Source organism: Erithacus rubecula (genome assembly GCF_903797595.1).
Source record: "Erithacus rubecula genome assembly, chromosome: 15".
In the NCBI taxonomy this organism is placed as follows: domain Eukaryota; kingdom Metazoa; phylum Chordata; class Aves; order Passeriformes; family Muscicapidae; genus Erithacus; species Erithacus rubecula.
The window spans coordinates 2,027,492-2,049,906 of NC_136667.1; positions in this window are offsets into that span (position 1 = coordinate 2,027,492).

Below are 22,415 nucleotides of genomic sequence, written 5' to 3' on the forward strand. Positions count from 1 at the left end.
TTTGGCAAGGATCTGAAATATTTTTCCTGCTCTCAAAAACAGACACTGCAAATTAACAGCATTGAAATAGTGTGAAATTCTTCAAATGAGAAAGGAAAAATTCTGTTTCTCAGAGCAGGCCATACCAGAGTGTCAGAATAGCCAAGAATCCAGGCAGAACTGGTCCTCCCAAAGGTGTGACTGTGCAGAGATCTCTAAACAGCTGGATGGATTTCTCCATCCTATTTAGCACAGCTGCTATCAGCTGATCCCTAAAGAGAAGGAATCTTGAATCCTGATCTACTTCCTAGTTTCCAGTAGAATATTTCCAAGGTGGGCAACAGCACATTCTGCATGTCTGCCAAAGATTCTAATTGTGCAAATGTATCTGTGAACACAAGGCTGGGGTGAGACAGCAGAGAGGAGCCCAGCTCCAGTGCACTGCTGTCCCTTTGTGCTTTGGAGGGTGAATATCTGCTGGGGGCTCTGACCCCATCCCAGAGTCCAGGGGATCCCATTAGGACAGTCAGAACTGCAAAGCAGATGCCAAAACCAAGCCCGTGCCATCTTAAAGGAAGATTTGTGCCCCTTTCAAAGGAAAATGGAGCTCTTGGTTTAGCACCAAGACAGTTACAAGGCTTCTCACCCTAATAAAGCTGTCTCACACTGTGATCCTATGATTTAAAATCCAGAAATTTCCCATCCCAATTGTTAATTTGCTGTAAAAAGGCAAACACCTCACACCAATAATCACCACCCTGACCAATCACTTCCAGCTCAGTTTTAGGTTAGGTCAGTTGATATTTTCTCTTACAGCTTCCAGAATGACCTGTTCTGGTTTTCCAGGTCCTTCCCAGGCACCAGGACATTATTTAGACAGAGGAATCACCCAGCAGCCTGAGCTGTTTGCATCCCCACGTGAAACCTGTGAAATGCTTTTCTTTGTTCACACACAGACCGGGTGATTGCTTTGATAGCAACAGTTCATACTGCTACAAAGAAAAAAACTTAAGAGGATGAGAAAGATTTGAAACACTCCTGAGTGAAATCTGAAGGGTTTTAGCAGGATAACGACTTCTTTTTCTCACTGAGGGGAGCCTGGTAAGGAATCCTCGCAGTAAGAGATTTGTCATGTATCAGGAAAGGGAATGAAAGAATCGGCTTTTACCTCCGGAAAAACTTAAAAACCTCTTCTGTCTATAACCCCCGTTGATATTTCCCCACCAAAACATTGATTTGTGTTCTTTTTTGCACACAGCTTGAGATGCAGACTGACTGAAACAGCCCAGGATTCTGCACGTGGATTTTATCTGCTGGAAGTACAGCAGCATTTTAAAATTTTTATATGTTTCTTGAGCAAAACCTGTGTTTCCCTCTCAGAGAAATGGGGTATCACCCATGCATCTCCTCGAGCTGTGAATGCAGCTGACATTTTCCAGGTTCCTCACTGGCATTAATCCACTGTTTCCCAGAGCCTCAGAATTTTGAGCAGTTCTGTCTCTGAACAGAAATTTTGCACAGACTTGGCAAATGGACTTGTAGACATAAATAGTCCTTATTTTAAAAATTACAACAAAGGTATCAAGATGAAAAAAATTCTGATCTTATTTCTCTAACCTGCTGTGCTCTCTGGAAACATTCCTTGTGTTAGGAATGATGAGCTGGAGGTTAATGAGTAAAAGGGTGAGGATTCCCTTTTTGCATTTTTTTATATTTCTGGTCTCCTCCACTCCTCCCTGAATATCTGGAAGGACTTTTCTTTTGTAAAAGCAAGATCCTACTGCTACAGAAGTCTGATAAGATTCTTCAGGTGTCCAAAATCAGATGTTCAGGAGTGTAGCTTTGCATTAATCTGCAAGCTGCCTTTCCTCAAAGGGCAGCAGTGTGCTAATAGCAAGATGTTCTCCTAAAATTTCCTAATGATTTTGAGCTTGCAAAAAGCTGCCTAAAAAAAAAAAAAATACAGAACTGTTTTACACTAAGACATGATCTCAAAATTTGCTCAATTTTTTTTCATTAGAAAATCTAAGTGGAAAATTACCAAGAAGTCATGACCCTATAAATCTCAGTTTTTGGTCCCTGATGCAGTTTAATCTGTTGTTATAAACAATATAAATAACAGGTAGGTGCACATTGGTCATGCAGGGCCTTGAAATGATTGTAATTTCCAGGGAACTCCAGTCCTGTGTGGAGCAGAGCCTGTGGAGAGGAGGGATGGGAATAGCAAGCACTCAGAATCAAGAACACTGTGGTTTCTGAAGGTCATTTGGCTTCTTCTCTCCCATTATTAAGTTTAATAATTTATATTCTTTAAGCTATTTCTGCTTTCTTTTTATATCTCTTGCTTAAACAATGAGATTTAGGTCTTTGTTTAGGCTTTCTGAACATAAAACCATGGCTGATCTTCACAGCCCTTCTCTTTTCCACCTGACTTTAATGCATTAGAACTTTTCTGCTAATCATTCTGACCTGGAAGGAAGTTTAGCAGTTTGAACTCATGCAGCCTCTCTTCTAATATTGGTGTTTTGTTGGGTTTTTTGCAGAGAAAGAAGAGAGAAAATCCTCTTCTTTGGAGAGAAGAAGGTGTTTATGCATTCTTAGTCCCTGGAAATCCTATAAGTGAATGATTAAAAAGCCATGTTCCCATTTATTTCAGTCCCCAGACTAAAATAATTTAGGCTTACTAAAATAAAAGCACACTGAAAAGTATATAGCCTCTATATGACTGTTAAAATGTGTAGACACACTAACTCATGGATTTAGTATGCCTTTAACAGTGTTAAATCTGATAGAAAACAGCTTTTCTGCCAGATCTGAAGCATTTACAAAACAACAGCCTCGGTGGCAATGGATTATAAACCTGAATTTATTGCATTTATTTATTATTAGCAGTTGCTTCTGTGGGATTGTTTCTCCACCTGGTCTGAGGAGTGGGGAATTTCCATGTGGGGCAGTGAGGCTGAGGGGCAGAGCAGCTCAGGATGAGCAGGTGAAGCCCTGAAGGATGACACCCCTAAAGCTTTTTAAAAGGGATTCCATCTCTGAGTGCACATCCCAGCAATCCAGCTGACTTTATTGCATGTGCAGACACAATAAAAATAGTCTTGTCAATGTAGCCACAACCAAAATTCAGTGGTCACCTTCTGTAGGTAACATTAACATTCTTTAGGTCACAGTGACTCAGGAATTGGAGAGCATGCTAGCCAAAGTGACAGTGACCTTTTTAGCTAATAAACCAGAATTTTGTTTCTCCTAAATTAATTAATTTGTTGAAGGCATGGTCCAGAGTATCTTCACTCTGTTTCTTTGGGTTTTTGTCTCTATTCATCTTCCCAAGCTACTATAAAAATTCCCATGTGTAGGAATAGGCAGAGCAGGATGAAATACATCCACTCAGTACAACTATTGTATTTCCTTATTCTTAAGTCTTGCTCATCTTTCTATACATGTTTTCTTGCATAAAATAAAACAGAATATTCACTCTCCTGGAGAAAGATTTTTTTTTTTTTTTTTTTTTTTTTTTTTTTTTTTAGCAGAGTTCATTTGATAGCAGCTGCAAAATTCACAGGTTAAAATTTAATGTTAATGTCTGACAATACGGTCAAATAAAGGAACATTGCTCTAGCAGGGTGGACAACAAATCCTTTGAGAGGAAGATAATACAACATTCTCATTCTTTGTGCTTCTCAAGGCCTGGCTCCATCACTTTTGGTGTTCTCAGGACAGTTAAATCTTTCCAGGCACTCACTTGCTGTGCCATACAGATTTTAATGCTGGCTCCTAAACACTTTTTGTGCTTCACAGACTTTAGACCACTTAAACTAGGTGAGATTATTGGCACAATCTTTGTGCTGTAACACAAACATTTTATTGTCTGTAATGCTTAAATGTTCCTTGCCCTGTTCCATGCTATTTACCCAACTTCTACTCCCTAACAGCAGTTTATATATCCAAGCCATTCTTCCATTTGTGTTCCAAAGACATCCTGACACCATCACCTTCCACCAACCCTTTTTTGTGTTCCCCTCAAAAAACTTTACAGCAGCTCTGAGACATATTCAAGGTAAGGCTCCTCCTATGTTCTCTCTAAGGAAATATTCCAGCTTACCATCTGATTTGGGAATAGACAGACAGACATTACCAAAAGCTCTGCAACAGCTGAGAGAGGTAAATTTGGGAAATTCTCTGCCTGGACAGACAGCTGGCAGCACCTTGCAGGAGAGGGATGCTCCTGGTGACTTACTGAGCCTTTCCAGACCAATTTCTCCATCATTTTCTCTATCACAGGGTTCTTTTATATTTTGGCATAAAATGCCAAATAAACAAAGTATTGAAAAATATATATTTATTTTCAGCCTTCAGATACCTTTTTCTTTTTTACTTCTTCCTTCATACTTATCTCCAGAGAAAGAATTCAACCATTTTGAATAGATAAGCAAGGGACCTGACTTCAGTTATGTTTTATGGCTTCAAATTCCACAGACAGTCTTCAGCACAGTCACTGGAATAACACTGCTAAACACTTCAGTGATTCTGACATCTTCCCAGCTATCACTTGCTGTTGCTTTCACAACTGAAAATCAAAGTTGTTGCCCATAAAATATGAATGATAAACACAAACTGCAGCCTCCCACGTGTCCTGGTCTTTCTCACAGCACAGGGGAGGGAATTGCTGCTTGTCTCCATGAGCCCTGGGCAGCCAAACCAGGGCACTGCTGGCAGCACAGGGATGCTGTCCTGGCAGAAAAAGCAGAGAAAAACAGGAATAAAGAGGCAAAAGCTCCTCATCCTCTCCTCCAGAGTGAGAATTAGCTTGGCTGCTGGCTGGGGAGGGCTCAGAGCTGGTGCAGAGAGGGATGCAGCATTTGCTGGCATCCCAGGGAAAGCTGAGCTCACAGGGATGTTGCTGGATCTCACCCTACTTCACTGAGAGAGAAACCTGGAATATTGATTTCCAAATTTTAGATGGGAGAAAAACGGCCTTTTTTATTTTAATAGGCACCAAGCATAATGGCTTATAAAATAATCCCTGGCTTAATGCAAGACCTTTAAAAGGCAGAAAATTAGAATACAAGACATGTCTCAGACCTTTCCTAAAATTCTAACAATTTATTGGTATTTTTTAGTTTCAAATACAGCCCATTTCTTCTGCTAGAACACATAGTATTTCCCTTTCTTAACCACTTGATGACATACTAGACCTGTAGACTTCCCTAAAAGACATCAGTGGCTTTTTTGAGTAGGAGAGTTGAGGGAGGTGCTGTGGCAGAAATCAAAGGTTTTAATACAAAAACATTATAGAAACACAGGATGTTTGTTTAGAATAAAATGTTCCACATGCACCAATCCCCCCAGAAATCTTCACACTTATAGTTCCAGCCTATAATTGCAGCCTTGTAGGCAGATTTTGTACCCATTTCTGCAAGTGCTTACACATGTTCATATATTTATTCATTTATAAATATGTATATTTAAGAGTATATCTACAAATGAGGGTTACTAACCTCCTATTAGAACCATTAAAGCTCAGAGACATCAAGAAATGCCTTTTACTTGTCAGAAAACACTTAATGAAATCCCAGAACTGATGGGTTCAAATGAAAACCTCAAATTTATGAATGTGATTTTTTTTTTTTTCATTTAAGAAGCAAATAAAGATTGATTTTTAATTTTTTTTTTTTTTTCAATCTTTGCCTGCACCTGAAATGACTGACTCTGCAATGAGGAAGCAATTAAAAATAAAGGGTAAAAACTAAGGAAGCAGGTATTGCTGGTGAATAACCTGAATTAAGATGGAAGGGAATTGAACATATTCTTGAAATGCTTTTAGAATAAAAGCAGCCAAAACTGGGCACTGCTCAGAGCACAGGAGAGAAATGGATGGAGTGGGGAGCTCTGCAGTGTTTTGATAGCTCAAGGATATTAGATTTGATGAGACTGCAATTATTTCTTTGGAATGCAGAGACTGGCACATGCATGTTTGCACACACACAAAGTACAAAGTGACATTTGGAGGAGTTTCAGGAGTGTTGAATGATCCCTGTGAATTCCTCTGTGTGTCAGATGAAGCTCTGCCTTTCAATGGATGGGTTTTAGGACTGTGACTGAAGGACAAAAACATTTGCACAAATAAGCTATGAAGAGATCAAGAAATGACCCAAAAAATAATCACCTGAGCTCAGTGGAGTTTTAGCATTACTTAATCCACCTGTAATCTTGCTTCAGAGTCTCTCTTCCTAACCCCAGCTTCATCCTTGCTCCTAATCCTTGGCTATTCCCCTTTTAATGCTCAAATACTGAAACCTCACATACATCACCATCTCTTCCTTCACTGAGATCAGTAACAAACTATTCCTGCACAATTCACACCTTCACAGCCATCCCAAAGTCATCCCCAGCAAAAGCATCAGGATCCCTAATGCAATTATTCATCAATGGGCCAATCCCCCAGTTAGCAAAAAGGCATTTCTGACTAAATTTTCCCCAACTGGCTAGTTTGTTTTATATCAAACCAAATGTTGAGCTGTTATTTCTGTCTAGGTATATGAATTTGGGATGGAGAGCTTATCGTTAACCAAAATAAGAAAATGCTCTATGCTTCAGAAGCTATTTTGGGTATGTTCTGACTAGAGATTTGGGCAGTATGTTAGAAAGATTTGGTGCATTACAGCAAATAAATAGCTGTAAAGTAAGCAGTTTTTATTCCAAGTTCATTTAATCTTTAAATAAAGCAAAGTTGAATAAATACAGGCTTTTATTTATTTTCCTCCTACAAAGAAGAATCTCTTTCTGAAGAAAATCCCGAATTGGCAGTTTTGCTTCAATTGCAACTTGGAGCAGGAGAGGAAATCTTTGTGGCTTTAATCTGAAACATTAGGGCTTGAAATCTGAACAACTGTTTACTGTTCCCCTATCTGATAAAACTTCAGAACCCCGGGGAAACTAATTTAAAAGGAAGACCTGAGATCAAGATAAGCCTTGGCAAATCTAAAACCAGCCCTCCAAAATGAAAGTGAGAGTTTCAGTTTACTTGATAAATCTCTATCTGAACAGCAGTGTTATAATTAATGAACAATAAGGGAGGGAGGACCAAGATAACCACTTCAAATCCCTCGACTCATAATTCACCAGAAATGAAGAAAATTGCTTTCAGGGTCATTTTGTGTTGTATGCTACACTGGAAAGAAAAGTGTGCCCAAAGAATTAGCTAGATGAAAATGAGGGGGGGGAGAAAGGCAGTGAAAATTGCTAAATTGAGCTTTGATCTCTTTTATGAAGTTTAACTAATTGTCAAGGTGTTTGGGGTAAATTTTCTTCTTCTTACTCAATACATTATCACTCACACTGTGGGGAAGTTGGAGTTATAAAGCTCCGAATCAGCAGAATATTTAAGTCTCTAATTAAATCTTTCCCTATTCAGCAAAGTGCCTGACATTATATAGACTATTGTAAAGAAAAAAAGAGAGAAAAAGTGACCTTTTAGGGAAATCAAATTAAATAGCAAAGGGGAAATAAGCATATTTTACTATATTCAAACAAGGTTCCATTTCCTTAAAGATCTTAAAAATGTTTTAGCCTTCCCTAAAGCTTGTTGGACAAGGTAAGGCACCCATTAAAAATGAAGTGCTGATAAAGCTTTGGGAGTTTGAACACAATAAGTCAACCAAAGAAGAGTTTAAGAAACAACAAGAACAAAGCAGAAAACCCTTTAAAAATCTATAATGTCAATGCTGAAACTCCAAGAGAAGCCAAATTCTTTATAGATGGTCTCTGTATCAGAAAGAGGGCAATTCTTACTCCAGAATCCTCAAAAAAAAAAAAAAAAAAAAAAAAAAAAAAAAAAAAGTATCTAAAAAAACCCCCAAATCTGTCTGAAGCTGAAATAACTACAGAAGAGATTCTGGGACATTTTTACATTTGGAACAATATCAAATGGCAAGAACCAAACCATTCTTGTCTATGTTTTTAATAGAAGTCAAATAGAAAAATCACTCACAGCAGTGAACAATCATTGACTGAAAATCACTGAGAACAGAGAAGGGACAAACATGGTACCAAATTTCAGGATACCAGGATAGATGTAGAGAAATAACTTGTCTGGAAGTCAGACTTCTATAGAAACTGTCAGGAAAAACAAATTAACAGTCATGTTGACAACTAAATTAAAAAAAGAAAAGGCTCATGTGACAAAATTCACCTTCCTACAATGGATATCTCTAGAAATTCCCATTCATCAGCTGTTGACAGCAATAAAATCACCCCTTTGTTTTCTCTTCCAAATGCAGAGCAAACTGATTTCTTTGGCTGTCCCAAAGACAACAAAGGTTGGAGAGTGAAAGAACACCCATTAACTAGAATTAAGTGTCAATTCTTTGGGGTGATCCTCCTGTTTATACCAATGTGGATCCTCAACACACCTCAGTGATGGAAGCACAGTTCAGCCCAGTTTGTGAGGAGCAGAACAAAGCCAAAATCAGAGGAAGAAGAACTCCCCAAAGTTTCACATCTGTTTGTTGCTCAACTGCCCTTCTCTGAGTTATTCCAGTGCAAACACAGATTGAGCAGTTCATTGTCACCCAGACCTTTGGCCCATGGCCTGAGGGATGGGATGGCTTTGGACAAGGACCATCAGGGGGGTTGTGGTGGCTGCAAGCCACAGGTCTGACTCACCCAGGCCAGGTACAACTCGATGAGACACCAAGAAAATGCTAAAGTGGGTGCAGCACTTCCTCCTGCATCTGTCTGAGGATGTGAACCATTTGTACAGAACCATTTGTAGCTTCAGCATTTGCTGAGCTGACATCTTTCCTATATTTTATAAAAACCACAGGGGATTTCTGTGAGGATTTGCTGTGTGTCCCTTGAACCCATTAAGCTCTAAGCACTGACAGCAGCTGTAGGCAGGAATGCCAGACCTTTTCCTGCCATCCTCTGAACTCTTTGCTAGTTTTGTTCTAGTTCTTTGATGGGCAATTAATTCCTCTTCACCTGTCAGACACCACTCATCATTTTCTAATATACTTCTAATCACTCCACTTTTGAGTTCATTGCCACTTTGCCCATGCCATTACAGAGTGACAGGACCCAAAGAACCTGTGGCTGCAGGGTGGATGCAGGTCCTGAATTGATTTAAGATTGCTTGTGCTGCAGCTAAGTCTGCTCATGAGGAAAGATCCCAGGTTTTTAGCTCTTCTAAAGTCCCAAGCCAGCTCTTCCTCCTCTGGTCACTCAGAGTGATGCTGTTTGTTCCTAAAAAATGAGCTGCACTCTCAGCACTGGCTGCTGAGAGTAGAACCTGCCCTGCTGCAGATGTGGCAGATGTTGAGCAGGACTGAGAACAGCATCTGTCCATGTGGGACCTGGCATATGAGAGCTCTCAGAATTAAAAATAGCAGCTCACCTCAGAGCTGTAGACAGAGCAGGAAAGAAATGAGTGAGGACAGGATAATGTCACCCTAATGATTGGTGCCATGCTGTACAGCTGGGCCAATTACATTTTATGGCTGACTGATAAGACAGGGAAGTGTGATACTTTTCCCCCAACATTGTCAATGCTTTTTGTTCTCTATATCATACTCAAACCATTTTTTACAAACTGTTTTTACTAGGATTTGAATTCCTTCCAAATGACACAAGCAGGATAGACCAAACTCATCCAGAAAAGGGGTTTTCTGCCAGGCAGCCCTTCCTCCATCCAGCCAGAGCTCCCTCTGTGCAGCTGCCAAATTCAGCCTCTACCAGAGATTAGACTGATGCTTGCCAGACACTGGTCTCAAAATCAAAGCACACCAAGAGAGCAGACCACTGTGAAAAAATTGTAATTTTATCCAGACATGTTCTTGTATGAAAAATACACTATAAATAAAGAAATTGCTTGGTTTAATATTCACCCTGAATATTCTGACAGGACAAAGGTGGTGAGAAGAATACTAACAGCAGGGCAAGGTATACTCAGACTACTGAGGAGAGGAAGAAAGGTGGTTAATCTTCAAAGTAATCATTCATTTTACTAACTAACAGTAAATACGTTTCCTTTTGATGGTAGTGAGACATCTATTAAATAAAATATATAAAATAAACTAAGATATATTTTCAATGCTGTAAGAGAAACCTTATGCATTTGTACATGATTTAAGGTCCACTGAAGGCTGATGAAAATCTTTTGGTTGTCTTCACTGGGTATTGGTTCTGATGGCTCAGGTCCTGAAAATTCCAGCACCTAGCAAAACATGTGAATAAGGATTCCAGATTTATACAGGATAATCTATATTTCACTCCAGGATATACTCAGAAAATAATCTGGATAAAGAATGTTCCTAACCTTTTATCTGCAGCATTCTGCCAACCCAATCATTCATCTCCCTGCCACGTTTGAAACAAGGAAATATTTTGTCAGACAGCCCTCAAACAGCAGCAGAGGTTTTATCACAGGCTTGAAATGGAAAGTGATGCTGCTGTTAAAACCTAGTCCTGCTAACATAAATCTCCTGACATTATTGAGGCTGCCCTTCCAGTGCATTCCAGCATGTTTTAGTAGATTTATGATGAATACACTTAGATGGAAAAACAAATGAGGTTGAATAGAAGATGTGACAAATACATTCTGTCTGCATCTGCTTTGACCTGCTCACTCTATATTGAAAAAGAACTTGTCTCTTTGTATGTAAATGTACAGACAGTGTATCACTCATGTAGTATATAGCTTAAAACAATTGGTGAAGGAATCTGTAAAGGCATGTAAATATGATCAAAGTTGAGTAGAAAAATATAACAACACTTAAGTGCCTCTCTTACATTTCAATGAAATCTGATAGAGCACAGTGTGTACTTAATGTTCCCAGATTAATGCTAAATTCTGAAGGAAATTGGCATATTCTCCAGGCAGAAGTTGCTTTTCTTCAAGATTATTGCAGATTTTTGCAATGTTTTTGAATCACAACCAGGAAATATCTTTATTCCAGAGGCATGGCACATAAAGCTAATGGGAATATTGGTATTTGGAGACATTTTGTTCCTGCAGGACAGAAGAAAAGGGGTTTGTAAATCCCATTGCTCCAGATTGTGGCTTCTCTCTGAGGAAAATACTGTCTGAAATGAAAAATTTTCTTCTTTTTTACTCTTTTTGTCACAAAACACAAAACACATTTGGTTTCAACAGATGGCCAGTGAATTCCATGGGAAAAAAAAAAACAACCCATTGATTGCAACAGGAATTGGACCAGGTTTGAGGTCTGAAACTTGCTACTTGATTTGAGCATTAATTTGGAATCTCTGGTAATGGGATCATGGGTCAAGGAATGCCTGCCAAATCTCCAGTTCCCCAATGGCATCTGCAGCTCCAACTCCTGCTCAGAAGTGTAGAACTTCCAGGCTGTTGATGCTCTTTAAATCAAACATAGCTGTGTGATTTATTGAGCAGCACACTGATATTAGAATATAGAAAATATCAGCATTGGTTTCAGGCTCACATAAAGCTGTTCCAAATTATTCCAGCAGCTCTCCAGCCCCAATGAATGAGGACAGCAACATACTATTATTTTTCAGATTTTGAGATGTTATTTGTTTGTCTTCTTGAAGGTATCTTTCTCCCCTCCTACCTTTCTTCTCCCTGAGAAAATTTTGTTTGTAGTGAAACGCTGGGAAATCAGGAATTTACTGGATGGGCAAACTAAACTGAGAAGGGAGACTTGATTATCCCAAAGATTTGAGACTGGATCACTGAACCAGTGAGGAACAGAATCACAAACTCTGTTCTTTGCTTTTCTTTTACTTCCTTGTGAAGAATATCATTGCTTTTACCAATCTGACATTCCTAATTGTTCCTGGGCAGATCTGTTTGAATCCAAGAGAATCTATTCCATAAAACCACCTAAAGGAAATGACAACCTGAACATGACCCAGAACTTGGTGCAAGGACAAAGTTTTTTTTTTTTTTTTTTTTTTTTTTTGTCCCCAAAGAAAACTGCTGGGGAATGCAAATATCTGTGAGGGATGTGGTATAAAAACAGGGTGCTGTAGTGAAAAATTCCTGAAGCAGTGCCAGAAACTTCATTGACATGAATGGATTGTAATAGGGAGGAAGCAAATTCTGGCTGCAGGAGCTGTTTTTAATTAATTGCCTGAGCTCTCATTCCTGCCTTGCCCTTGATGCTGTCACTCACAGGTTGGAAATGCTGCCAGCTCAGCAGTGCTCCCTTTCTCCCAACAAGTGGTGGCATTTCCCCTGTTCTTTGCACAGCTGTTCAACGAGTGCCAGCCTGGCAGAGCTCTGCTGCTCAGGAATGGAGCCCTACCTGCTTCCTGTGAAACATGGAGCACCTGCCCCAGCAACTGCTCTCATCAACAGAAACATTGCTTGAAGAAATTGTTTAAAGGTGACAAAGTGACAAAACCTACCCTGGACCCTTTTGGCCTTGGCAAGGTGGGCAAAATATTTAAAGTGGTCAAAAAGAAGAATAAAAATCCAATTTGCTGCTATGAAAATGGAGGAGTCAATATGCCTGGAAATTCTTTCTGTTGTGTTGCAAATATTCTATTCACAATATTCAATTTGAGTACAAGTTGCACTATTTGAGGTTCTTTGAATAATTCAGGTGCATTCATTTACTCTTGATTAGTGGATCAGCTTCTTCAAAAGGTAAGTATTTATTTTATTTTATGACATGTAGCATTAATAATGTATTACCTTTCTCACAGGCTGCTTTTAAAGAAAGCAATGAAAATTTGCAAGGAGACAAGAGTTCTGAATAGATATTAAAGAACCATGGAGTCACTTAAGCTGTCATTTTGGAAATTGTTACAACTGCTATTTCTCAGGGAGGAAAAATACATTCTCAATAATGCAGAAGAGTGAATAACCTGGGCTGAGCAGATGATGCAATGACAGAGAATTACAGCACAGCTTTCTGTGCCTCAAATGACAGGAGGCACTCTCATTCTCTGCCTTCTCAGTGATGAGTATCTCTTTGGAGAAAATCTTCAACTATTCTCATGCAGTAGTACAAGGATTATCAAATACTGTTGGAAAATTGCAGTGGGAGAAGGCCAAATAAAATTACCTTGACAAGTAGTAATGTTAGTTATGGCAAATGAAAAATAAATCACTTCTGCAAAGTCTGAGCACTTGAAAGCTTGCATTCAAAGGAGAGGAAAGCTCTGGAAGGGACAGCTGGACAGCATAACTCGACTATAAAAGTTATCATGATAATATAAATTTTAATGCTAATTCATTCCATTACAGAATTCAACTCCTAAGATTTCATGGCAGCTTTAGAAAGCAGGATGTGCTTTGTTGACAGTTTCTCTATTGGCTGCATTTCCTTGAGCACTCAGCTTAACTGGTTTCTCTTAATTTCACTTGTTGATAATTATATTAAAATTAGAAAGGCTCAATTACTTTTGCTATCCTAATTTCTAGCATCATGTCTAAATTACTCTAGAATGCAAGCTCCCTTAAATAGAAATGGAGAGGTGCATCTGTTCCCATTTTTGCTAAAATCATTTTATTTGTTGCTGAAATTGTGGTAGTTGCATGGAAAGGCCAGGAAGGAACAAAATTCCACAATATTCAATGGTATTACCATGAATTTATTATATTCTCCATCTTTTCTTTACCTCTGCTGCTTAAGGACAGAAGTGTGGGATGTAACATTGGTTTGTACAAATCACCTTTGTCAGTGTTATTTCAATACATATAATTTTCTACAGTAATAACACTACTATACATTAACATATTTCAAAAGTAAAATGAAATTTTACTACAATTTTTCTTCAATAAACACACAAGTTATTCTTTTTTTTAACTTAAATAAACAAGGTAACAATAACTTTGATTAATTCAGCTCTTTTATCAAGCAATATAGTTAAAATCTACTTATGTAAAACTTCTTAGGCTTATGCTGAACAGCCAAAGCCTCTCTCCAGGGTCAGCATTCAATTGATCACTTAATTCTAAACCCTTTAAGGTAACTGAAAGTTATGGAATCAATAGTCACAAATTCAGCCTGTTTAAGTTAGTGTTCATAAACTGAGCAGAAATGGGCACATTCCTGTGCAGAATAATCTGTGAGCCTTTAGGTATTACAGCTGCCACAGACTCTACTTGAGAAAATGCCAAAGCAAGTTATAAAATCTGCATGAAATACAATATGAACATGTAACTTCATCAAGTACCTGCACTTCCAGGTAAGAAGTGTAATGTAGCTGTATAAAAGAATAATTCTCCTCTCTGGATATGAACCTCCTGCACTGAAATCACGAGAAGTTCCTTGAATTTATATCTGTTCTTATGACATTTTCATGTCACACCTGATCTGTGAAAGTAACTATGGCTGAGCAACTAAAGTTTAGGGGAAAATTCCTCCAGAAGGTGAATAACTCACAGTAAGAAAATTTTGGGGTAGTTAAAAAGGTTTATGATATGAAGAATAAAGTAGAGAGAAGATGATTTAGTTATATAAAAAAATACAGAGTGCACATTTACTTTGCAGTGCTGATTTATGTCCAGCTGAGCTGAGAACCAGGTAAAGGCATTATTGCCTTCATACCAACACCCACACTGCTACTGCCTGTGCATATTTCCCATCTGAAACTTATATCTCAGGTCATTTACCCTTGAAGAATTGGAGAACACTGCTAAAGATGTTTTTTTGGACTAAAATCCCCATTGCATCTGCCACAAACTCCCTGCTACTGGTATTACTGCAGCTGGTGTTACTTTAATTAAGTTTTCACCAACTGCAGCCAAATATGACCTTATCTAAAAGGTGTTCCTGGCAATCTCATGAGTTGAGATTCTGGGAAGCAGAAATTTGCCAAATCTGGCAGCAATTTCAGTCCTAATGTTAGTGCCATGTGCTGCAGCATGTGAGACATATTTTGGATATGGCAGCTGCTGTGGAGCAGCTTTTGGCACTTCATTCCTGGCCATGTGGAGAACATGCAGTGTTGACACAGTCCAGAAAATAATGAATTAATAATTAGTAAAAAAATTGTGAAAAATTAATGGTGCTGTCTTCCCAAGTAAACTTGGGAAACTCCAGTGAGGAGGAGTTTGAGATGTGCCCAGAAGGAGCTGCTAAATATCAAAACCATTCAATGGAAAAGTAGAGTTTAGAACTTTTGCTGTTGGAAATGGCACTGTCAGAGCTGTGCTGCTGAGCAGAGTGGATGATGGTGCTCCAAGAGATTCCCAGATAAAGGAGACCTGGTGATGCCACCTGGGTCAGTCCCACAGGAGCTCCTCACTGAAGGGCTCTTCCTCTGTGCCCTCTGTCCTGGTGACAAATGATGCTGTGGGAAAGCAATTTCACTGAGACAACACTTTTCTTGCCTTCTTGCAGCCACAGGTTGTTCAAATGTAAGCAGTTAGCAAGCAGATAAACTCATAAAAATACATTTTCCCACTCCAGAAGAGCTTTCTTTTTTGTCATGAAGAGACAAGACCATTTAACAGCAGCGATGCTTCTTGCAGATTTCTTCCTCCCTCTTGACATTTCCCCTGCACAAAAAGAAAGATTATTTAATCTTTTTGCTTGGTACAGGTGCACATGGCACTGTTGGCTTTCCTACACTTGCCACACAACAGGGTGAAGTGCCAGCACAGCATTGAGCAAGGGGGTGAAGAAAGGGAATGAACCCATGAACTGCACTCAGCTTGTGCATCAGATCCATGGCAGCACACAGCTCTGCTCCCTTCTGCTAGTTAAGCAACACTTACAAAAAACAAACAAATATTTGCCAGTTTGGCTTTAGTGCAAACCCAACTCTCTGTTGTTTTGCACCCATCAAATGTCAGCCCTGTGACAAGAGTGAAAACACTCCCAGGTGTATCCTGGCAGGGAAACCATCCTGACAGGGTGGGTCCTGCTGGAGGAGAGGGTTGTGTTCTCATGTTTGGTGTTCACTCATCACACTCCTTTTCACACTTAGAACACCAACCTGCATGAAGATTCTGGGCTTGGACTCAGCTGATTTCAGCCATCTGAAAGGCAGACATGTAATTTTTATCTTCCAGCTTCTCTCCATCCTCAACTGGAGCTTCTGAAATTTTCCAAGTGAAGGAATTGCCCCTCCAGGTTCCTTTTCCTCTATCCCCAGCTTAGAGATTCTTTAGACAATGAACTTTGATAAAAAAGCTCCCTAAAATTATGGGTGTTCTAATTATCCTTGGCTATTGTGTCTAATTAGAAGCACACAGATTTTTGTTTTTTTCTTGCAGTAGCTAATAGGCAAATGTGTATTTATTTATTTTTTGTTTGTATTCAGCCTGCTGGGTAGATTTCCTTTCATTGTAATTAGATTCAGGTACTCACATCAGATGTTCTACATAGAGTAAACATTAAGATTCCTGAATTTTCATTACATCTCTTATATGCAATGAATATTTTTATGCAAATTTGCTCAAATTTTACAGCATATATCTTCAATATTAGTGTTTTTGTAGTCCTTTCTTTGAATTTTAGTGGCATATTTTGAGGGAATTTCAGACAAGCACTGCCAAAACAGTAATAGGCTTCAATAACTGCCTTTTGTAGACTGAAGTGACAGCTTTGAGGTTGGAAAATTTTATCTTTTCTTTAATATTCAGTAGTTTTACACTGACAAGAAACACACTTTTGAGTCAATAGGCTGAAATCTGATAAAAAGCATTTAAAAACCCAAGTAGATTGATTGTGTGCAATCATTGCAGGAGAGTGACTCCAGCTAACAAAAGGCTCAATCTTCTCCTGCCTCACGGTGACAATTCTGCTTTATGGGGAAGGAGCTGTGCAGCACATTATCTGCAGCACATAAGCTGCAAATGTGACCCTTTAGATTCTTTTTTTTTTTTTTTTTTCCTGCATTTAAAAGGCTTGTTTAGAATTTCACAGACTTGTTTTCTTTGCCAATTTCCCCAGCATCATTTTTATGAGCCAGCTCAGACAGTCTTTGCTTTTCAGATGTCAAGGCCTTGTGTTACATTTCCTACATTACCAGGCAGGCAGGGTGCTAAATGTCTCTGCTGCAATTAAAACAAACAAACAGCAGCTTGGATCTGCCAAGACAGGAAGCTCTGACTTTGTGCACGCCTCCATAAAATGATGAATATTTTCAGATTATCTATAGTAACCAGCGTGATACCCAATGCTCACATTTGTCTCCCACACAGAGATGAACTTTGAAAACAATGCTAATTACATTTGGAGTGTCTATACTTACATGTAGATTGATATGTATCTTTTCCATCAGCTTTCAGTTTTTAAATCATCCTGCTCCAATCTGGTCTCTCCAGTTTGAAACACTTCAAAGCATTTGCACAGCAACAGCAAGAGTCCCTTTATATTTTCTAGAAATTAGCCTGTAAGATTTCCTGGGGAAAAAGCCTTTTTAAATAGTATTAAAAGAATTCCAAGTAGGTCTCCTTTGTCATTACAGATCTTGATTATATTGATTTTAACAGATATTTCTATGCAAACCAAAAATTTTACATATCTATAAAATGCTAATGAATAAAATTAGCATTGCACTGCAGACAGCCCAGTGGATCTCAGTGTACCTGTTAGCTGGAAAAGTTGCTCATTTTTCCTGCTTGCTGTGTCTTTTTTTTTTTTTCCCAAAAGTATTCAAATATTCACTTTTCCCCCCACCCACTCATTTCTCTTAAAATCACTTCATTTTTCAGACTGGTTTTAACTCCCCTCTGTACACAGAAGCTTGATCTACACAGCAGAGAAGAAAAACTGCACATCCTTTATAGAAGAGCTGAATTTTGGAAAGTTTAGACAAGCTTTTGAGTACAGCCTTTTATCATCTCTGGTAACTCAACAACAACTCAAGCTAAGCACAGGTTAAAAGCAATTTCTCTTAGTTTAATCTCATTATGTTAATCAATTCTTTTACTACATGCAGAACAGCTGCAGTGGCAATGAGTAACTCCATTTCAGTGCCTTGGAAAATGTCTTTTTTTCTTTGCACATCCTACTCATCTGCTCTAGAACACATCACAGCTGGTGGCTTACAGCTACAGGTTAAAATCTAGTACAGAGCTCCCAGGCACCTCATTCATCTGTCTCATGGATGGATGTACACAGGAACCTTCCTTTTTATAATTACAGACTTAATCCTGGTGGAGAAAAACAGGGAGAAGAGGTAGCACCAATTCAGTAGTGAAAACAGAATGAATGCAAGGACCTACAGATTTTGGTTTCTGCTTTGAATTAAACATGAAGACCTAGCTGTCACATCCTAAACATATCTACTGTTAGAGCTTTAGCTTTGAGCATTAAATTAGCACCAGCAAAAGATATCGAAATCACAAAAATAATAAAAATAAGAGTGGAAATCATTGTTAGTCCCACTGTTATGAGACATGCATGTTCTCATAGTGGAATAGGAATACCAGCAGAAATAGAATCCATAAATACCTTCTTAAAACATGATTTTCCTGACCATTCAGGGGAGGAGAGCTGTCCTCTGGTTGCTGCAGGAAGATCCTTCTAGCTCATTTCCTCTACTGCTTGACACGAGGCACTTCTAAGGAGGAGCAGAGTCAGGGCTGATCCAGCTCCAGCTCAGCCCCAAGGCCACACCTGGAAAAAACTGAGGAAAAGGCAAAAATGCTGAAATATCACATAGGCAGCACATCTCCCAGATTTTCTGCTGCTGGGAAATAAATGTTCTTTTATATACAAATCCATGTGCATGTTCTAATGAGCTCTTACCTCAGCCCAAATGACCAAGCAGAAGTTGGAGCCCATCCTACAGGCAGGAGATGTTTTTTGAGCATTTTGGTGAAAATGTTGCAATTTGTAGGGCTGGCCAGCAAATCCCTGGGGTTCAGAAATTTCCACTTTCCAGAACAAGGCTCCAGGTGCTCCCTGTGTCTGCAGGGAGGAAAGCAGAACGAGGGGAGCACAATTCTGCAATTCCCCTGCAGGGACAAAATTCTGCACTTCTCCAGGTACCACACACCTGCCTTGCTCTGTTCTTGTCTTGCCAGATCTCTGTGAAATTCCAAACTTGCCTTCCCTCCAGAGGTGGCCCTGCAAAATATTGCCAGCCCCATCCAAATATTGCCAACCCCATCCAAACCAGGGAAACCCTTCAGCTCCATAAATTTCCATCCATTTTCTTAATTTGGAGGTTGAATATATTATCTAGCCTAGAAACTGATGTGTCAGCAGTTATTGGTTGTAAGGGAATCCACTTGTGTACGATTCTGTTGCCAAAACAAATAATATTTTCCTGCTTGAAAGGGTCCTGCAGACATAAAAGCCATTACTGCATCAAAGAATAAGATATTACTGCCTTAGTGTCAGGCCAACCAGAGCTGCTCTTTAAATATGGACTAAAATAAGATAGAAAAATGCATGAAATGTTGTTTCATTAGTTCCTTGTCTGATGGTTATTTCTTTATATCACATTCATGGTGAGAGGATAATCCCTTTAGCTCAACAACAACTCATTAACCATGTTCTCTCAATTAGAAATAGCATATTTTCTAACAAAGCAAACACCATAAACACTCCTGCCTCCAGCTCATAATGATTTTCTATAAGTAAATGTATCAGGGGCATAGTACAAGGAGGGAGCTTGGTACAAAGAGAAATGGCACAGAAAAGGAAGATGTTTCTGATTATATAAAGCTCAATTGCTGTACACATTGTGTGTGAATATTTTTACTGCTTACCTGCTAACCAGGTGCATGAAGCAACTGCAAATAAAGTTAAATTTTCTTGACTTTCTGACAGTTTGGGGCTTCCCAGTAAAAGGAAATTTGGAAAGCTGAAGATGGGAGAAAATTGCTGGGGGAATACTTTAAAACAACTTATGTTTCAGAAACCCAAAGAAAACAGTGCAAAGGAGAAAACTGCTTTTGTGGATCTAGTTTATTAATAAGCATTGTAATTAACAAGACAACATGCTGTACAGAAACCTGAAATAGAACTACTGTAAATTTACTGGACTTTAAATGCTGCTGGACTGTAGTACAGGTGTCCAGCTGCATTGTTTGTAGAGTGTGGTTAGGGCTGTTTCAATACACAGACATACACTGCACACTCCAGATCCTGTAGTATGCCATAGAGCAGGGAGATTTCCCAGAAATACAAACTCAAATATTTACAAGAAATCGTCAATCTCTTTCCTCACTAGGGATAACATAAGTTATACACAATTTTCCTATGTATACCAAATAAAATCTTTGCCTTCAACTTTACTTTGTGTCTGCACAAACCAATTCCTTCCCATTTGTTTACCCTGCTAAATCAGGGTAGTATAAACTGCAGTGTGATCATTTAATTGCTTATCATTGATTAAGGGTCAGTATTCAACCTGCAAAAGGAAAACATGAGAAATCAAATAAAGCCAAGCATAAATTTTCCAACTTTAAAACCTCAGCTTGACTCGAACAACCTTGAACTAATCAACTGATGCCTTCGATTTCAGTTTTCATATTTTCCAGACTCTGCACTGCACTGGTGTGTGACTCTGAACATCATATAAAGTGTTCCAAGTTCTCCTCCCAGCTCAGTGACACAAAACAATCCTTTCCCAGCCCAGAGCCAAGGGCAGCTCCAGCCCCAAAAAGTGCAAACAGAGAGAATGGAGGAGAGAATCTGGGAGGGTGGGACTGCAGAGCCTGGAGCTGGGATGGGACAATGAACCCAGTATGGGAATGGACCAAAATTTATAAAAGTGTGAAACTCGTGACTCTGAGTCCATCCTGGGTGTAGCCACAGCCAGGCTCTTGCTCTGCCCAAGGTGAATCCTTTGAAGCCTTTTAATAAATCCCTGATTTATTCCTTTAACTCTGTCCCAGGGAGCCTCTCCAGGCATCACAACCTTTACCAGTGGAAATATTTCAGCTCTGCCTTTGGCTGGACCCTGCTGGAAGCAGGGGGGATAGTGGTGGGTTTGGGCTGATGGAATTCCCCATGGAGTACAGCGTGCTCAGGGCACAACAGAGCCAAGTTTCCCTTCTCAGGAAAACCCTGAGCAGCTGCAGGCACAGTGGGGCCAGGGATGCAAAGGGGTGCTAAGAGATGTGAAGGGATGCTAAGGGATGCAAAGGGATGTGAAGGGATGCAAAGGGGTGCTAAGGGGTGCAAAGGGATGTGAAGGGATGCAAAGGGGTGCTAAGGGGTGCAAAGGGATGTGAAGGGATGCAAAGGGGTGCTAAGGGATGTGAAGGGATGTGAAGGGATGCAAAGGGGTGCTAAGAGATGTGAAGGGATGCTAAGGGATGCTAAGGGATGTGAAGGGATGTGAAGGGATGCAAAGGGATGCTAAGGGATGTGAAGGGATGTGAAGGGATGCAAAGGGGTGCTAAGGGATGCAAAGGGATGTGAAGGGATGCTAAGGGGTGCAAAGGGATGTGAAGGGATGCAAAGGGGTGCTAAGGGATGTGAAGGGATGCAAAGGTGTGCTAAGGGATACTCTGGTCCAGCCCAGAGCCCTGGCTGGGCTCAGCACCACAGAACTGATGCTGTGTGAGCTGCCTGGTGCTGGCACTGAGAATCCTCAGCCCCCATTAGCACGGGCTCCTTGCCATGCTAATTAGCTAAATGACCCTGCATCCGGCCAGCTCGCCCCCAGAGCAGGTGCTGCAGTCTCTGTCTGGCCAGGCAGACATGCTTAATTATTCTTTAGAATTAAGTTACACTTCAGAATACAGCACAGCTCAGGAAAACAAAGAAACAGCATCTTTTACTTCAAACAGTTGGACTCGGTTCTTTAACAGGTTTTTTTTGTTGTTTGTTTGGTTTTTATTTTAGCATTAGCTGCTTTACAATATAGAAATAATCCTTTTTGCAAAACTCAGGGGTGCAACAAGCATGAGTTTGGAGGGGGGAAATAATTTAGACTCGACTGTGTGACACATCACTTTGAAGGCAAAGGTTTTCCTTTATTATTGTTACACCGTATGGAACAAATCTAATCATGTAACTAGCATTTTACTGTATATTGTATATAGAATTGTTTTCTCCACAAATTCACACAAGTAAGATAAAATAAGTTAAATGACTAAAAAAGAAAAAAAAAACATACACAAAAATATACAGTCTATGTACTAGATAAATTATTTATATATATGGCAAGATGTGTAACGAGTTCTAGTAAAATTATTCCTTTGGATACTGACATGCTACTCAGAAAAATGTTGCCTCAAATGTGAATTTTTATACATTTGAGATACAATATATAAAAATGGGGGTAAAATTTATCCCCTGATAAAGTGTATATTTACAATTAATTGTTCTGTATCTCGTTGATTGAATTTTGGAGCATCAAACACATTTTCATAGATATAATGTTTAATACTTCTTATAATCAGACTCATCTTTATAATGCTTTTTGTTTAAGTATTTTTTATTGTTGTTTGGTTTGGGTGTTTTGTTGGGTTTTTGTTTGTTTTCATGGGAAGAGGGATGGTTAAGTGCTTCTCTACCTTTGGG